Below are 4,724 nucleotides of genomic sequence, written 5' to 3'. Positions count from 1 at the left end.
GTGAGAGAGGAAGGATTTAAAAGGGACTTAAGGGGCAATGTTTTCATGCCGGTGGTGTGTGTATAGAATGAGCTGCCAGAGGAACTGGTGCAGGCTGGTACGATTACAACATTGAAAAGGCCTGTGGATGGGTATATGAATAGGAAGGGTTTAGAAGGATGTGGGCCAAATACTGACAAACGGGACTAGATTAATATGGGATATCTGGTTGGCATGGACAAGTTGGACTGAAGGGTCTGTTTCCGTGCTGTGTATCTCGGTGACTCTATGACTTGAAGCATTAACTCTGTTTCTCTCTCCACAAAAGCTACCTGATAATTGAGTATTTCCAGCACTTTCTGTTTTTATTACTGAATTCCGACATTCTGTTGGATTTGGTTACATTTTTACCTCTTGCATCTTACACATGGAATGTCGGAAAATCTTCGGACTGTGATACATTGCCTAACCGAGAACATAATAAACCATTCGTACAGTCAGTGTGACTCAGTGATAGGAACTTTGTAGGAAAGTAAGAAGGTTACAATTCAAAGTTCCCATCAGAGACAAGAACATATCTCCTAAGTTCCGATGTGGTAAAGTATCATCAGCTGATCACCTTTCAGATGAGGCATAATTGAGATCCTATCACCCTCTCATAGGATTCCGGGAAAGATCAGGAAGTTCTCCCCAGTGACCAGGGAAAATATTTGTTCCCCACCCCTCACAATGAACTCTAGTAAATCTGGACATTATCACTTTGCTGCAGTTTACGAGGTCCAAATTATCTGTTGCGCATTCTACATTACTATTGCAACAATTCTTCATAAATTACTTCACTGCTTTGTTCGATCGTGAGTTTGTGAAAAGTGCTATATAGTAACAATTCTTTTTCCCTTAAATGGACACAGATGCCTCATGACAGATGTCTCATTGAGAGATATCCACCTTCTGCACAAGGTCAGGATAAAATATTTTGTAATCCTTATTTTGACAAGTCTAGTGGGAACTGTATTTCCATTGTGCTGTCAGCTCACTTCAAAGCTTCCAGAAATAGGCACGTGGGGGAATGGTTTTGAGATTCGCTTCGTTGCTCAGCCCTCATTCTTTTTGATACATTTTTAACACTGTCCCCTCCCACAATGATTTTATTACAGAGGGTCCTGATTTATAAATTTATAAACGCTTGTGCTTACACACTTGGTCCCATACAGTGTTGTAGTGATTCCTTCCCTCCTTTTTTGGCTCTGAGATGTGGACTGTCTACAGCAGACACCTCAAGGCACTGGATGCTGCCTGAGCAAGATCCTGCCCATCCACTGGACTTGGTCCCATACAGTGTTGTAGTGATTCCTTCCCTCCTTTTTGGCTCTGAGATGTGGACTGTCTACAGCAGACACCTCAAGGCACTGGATGCTGCCTGAGCAAGATCCTGCCCATCCACTGGGAGGACAGCACACCAACACCACCGTCCTTGACCAGGTCAATGTCTCCAGCATTGAGGCACTGACACCCCCCCCAACCCCCCTTGATGGGCTGCGATGGGCTGGGTACATCGTCCCCATGACCGACAGAAGGCTTCCCAACCAGGTGCTTTATTCCCAGCGCCACAACGGCAGGCCAGCCCTAGGTGGGACAGAGGAATCGCCTCAGGGATACCCTCAAGGCCTCACTGGGCAAGTGCAGCATTTCCATAGACACCTGGGAATCACTGATTTTAGATCGTCCAAAATGGGGGAGGAGCATCCATGAAGGTGTCAAGCACCTGGAGAGTTGCTGTCAGAAAAAAGCAAAGTCTGGGGCAGGGTAGGGTGGGGGTGGTGGTTGTGAAGCAGCGTAAGGAGCGCGCTGCCTCACCAATGTCCCACCCACCCCTTTCGCATGACCACCACCTGCCCATGTATAACAGAGCCTGCAGTAGCCACATCTGTCTGTCCAGGCACCCACAGACTCACCCTGAGAGTCATCTTTATCTGTGAAGGACCACCAATGAATCAATGAATGAAAGTAATTTTAAATATCCAACACACATGCATTTCCTGTACTTATAAATGTCTGCTTTTTATTGTCCAGCATTGTGTTCCCACACGTGTACAAATTGACTTGTGAAGAAACTCAGAAACATAACCCATTCACAACCTGGAGAATTGCCTAAATTGGTATTTTCGCCTGCTAGGCATTCAAAATAATTTAAAAACTTGCATCAACTTTTATCTAATTGGTAAAGGTATCAGACTTTACTTGTTATCCAACATGTGACGAAATCTTGTTATTTCTCTTACTTTCTGTTATAGGCATCCTAACCCGACAAACCTCGCTGAGCAAATGGAAATTCTACCAAACCACGAGCAGATACACTTCAGAAATTAGCTAAAGTGTGGTTGATGAAGCCCAGAGTGGTACAACAGATGGAGGGTAAACACTGACTGAACTGAAAGATCATCTGGTAATGATTAAATAGATAAGGAACTCTGGTTATCAGGTCTCTCAAGTGGCTTATATAAATGGAAAACACTCATTGGCTGAAACCTATAATTGTTACTGGGTACATATTTAGATGGAGCTTTGCTTCTCACTGGCCAGTTTATAACAAGGGCTTTGAAGAGGTTGATTCAAAATCTCTCCACTGCAGATCTTTCAGTCAAATTCTCACAGAGTGAGAGCTTGCTCTATGGTGTGTGTGCACGCATGCAAGAGATCAAAGGAAGCATGAAATGTTAAATAATTGACTATATACTGCTTTTGCAAATTAATTTCTTTAAAATATGTGTGTAGGTGAAGATCCACCGTCATAGTTTATAATTCAGGTTTAGCATTATCCTAGAGTTAACTTGAAGTTGTAGCAAGTTGAAAGGTGTTAGACTGCTTTATTCAGGGAGCCTGTAATTGTTACTTTTCAGTATTATCACCAGCAATAACTTGCATTTGTTTAGCATGTGGAAAAACAACCAAAGATGCATTGTGACATTGAACCATCCAAGAAACAAGCAGTAAAAAAGTTGGTCAAAGAGGTATTTTTAAAGTCTCCAGTCAACTTGTGCGACAGTGATTCAGGCTTGGGAATCCTCTATATTACTCTTGAAAGAATGTTCCCTGAATTGGATGGAGATTTGAAGGGAATAGACTTGCAGGGCTAAGATGATAAACTGGGTGACATGGACTTGATGGCCGAAAGGGCCTTTTTCTGCGCTATGTCTGACTCAATATGGGCAACACCTCAAGGTCAGTTATAGGCCTCTGGAAGATATAGTCATGCTCCTCACCCTCAACAATTTCTCCTTCGAATCCTCCCATTTCCTCCAGACCAAAGGGGTAGCCATGGGCACCCATATGAGCCCCAGCTATGCCTGTCCCTTTATTGGCTACGTAGAACAGTCCACCTTCTGTAGTTACACTGGCACCACTCCCCAGCTCTTCCTCTGCTACATTGATGACTACATTGGTGCCACCTCGTGCTCCCGCGAGGAGATTGAGCAGTTCATCAACTTCACCAACACATTCCACCCCGACCTTAAATTCACCTGGACCATCTCTGACACCTCCCTCCCTTTCCTGGACCTCTCCATCTCCATTAATGATGACCGACTTGACACCGACACTTTTTTACAAACCCACCGACTCCCACAGCTACCTGGATTACACCTCATCCCACCCTGCCTCCTGCAAAAATGCCATCCCGTATTCCCAATTCCTCTCCTCCACTGTATCTGCTCCCAGGAGGACCAGTTTCACCACAGAACACACCAGATGGCCTCCTTCTTTAGAGACCCCAATTTCCCTTCCCACGTGGTTAAAGATGCCCTCCAACTCACCTCATCCACATCCCACACCTCCGCCCTCAAACCCCACCCCTCCAACCGTAACAAGGACAGAACCACCCTGGTCCTCACTTTCCACACTACCAACCTTCGCATTAACCGCATCATCCGCTGACATTTCCGCCACCTACAAACAGACCCCACCACCAGAGATATATTTCCCTCCCCACCTCTTTCCGCTTTCCGCAAAGACCGTTCCCTCCGTGACTACCTGGTCAAGTCCACACCCCCCAACAACCCATCCTCCATCCTGGCACCCTCCCCTGCCGCCACAGGAATTGCAAAACCTGCGCCCACACCTCCTCCCTCACCACCATCCAAGGCCCCAAAGCAGCCTTCCACATCCATCAAAATTTCACCTGCACATCCACCAATGTCACTAATTGTATCCGTTGCTCCCAATACGGTCCCCTCTACATTGGGAGATTTGATGCCTCCTCGCAGAGCGCTTTAGGGAACATCTCCCGGGACACCCGCACCAATCAACCCCACTGCCCTGTGGCCCAACATTTCAACTCCCCCTCCACTCTGCCGAGGACAAGCGGATTCTGGGCCTCCTCCACCGCCGCTCCCTCACCACCCGACGCCTGGAGGAAGAATGCCTCATCTTCTGCCTTGGAATACTTCAACCCCAGGGCATCAATGTGGACTTCAACAGTTTCCTCATTTCCCCTCCCCCCACCTTACCCCAGTTCCAACCTTCCGGCTCACCACTGTCCTCATGACCTATCCTACCGGCCAATCTCCCTTCCCACCTATCCGCTCCACCCTCCTCTCTGACCTATCACCTCCATCCCCACCCATTCACCTATGTACTGTTTGCTCCCTTCCCCCACCCTCCTCTCTGACCTCCATCCCCACCCCCATTCACCTATTGTACTCTATGCTACTTTCTCCCCCCCCCCCCTCTCATTTATCTCTCCACTC

The 4,724-nt window shown here is 46.8% G+C and overlaps 1 long non-coding RNA gene across 1 annotated transcript in view; it reads left to right on the top strand.

Moving 5' to 3' along the window:
- The first annotated feature begins 885 nt into the window (after positions 1–885).
- LOC122542415 overlaps positions 886–4,724 on the top strand; it is a 7,511-nt gene continuing 3,672 nt past the window's right edge. Inside the window, exons 1-2 of the long non-coding RNA XR_006309802.1 lie at positions 886–939; positions 2,274–2,425. This is a non-coding gene — a long non-coding RNA (uncharacterized LOC122542415). The remainder of the gene's footprint in view (positions 940–2,273; positions 2,426–4,724) is intronic.

Source organism: Chiloscyllium plagiosum, chromosome 40, assembly GCF_004010195.1.
Source record: "Chiloscyllium plagiosum isolate BGI_BamShark_2017 chromosome 40, ASM401019v2, whole genome shotgun sequence".
NCBI lineage: Eukaryota > Metazoa > Chordata > Chondrichthyes > Orectolobiformes > Hemiscylliidae > Chiloscyllium > Chiloscyllium plagiosum.
The sequence above is the reverse complement of the archived record's forward strand: the minus strand, read 5'-3'. Positions and strand labels throughout refer to the sequence as shown.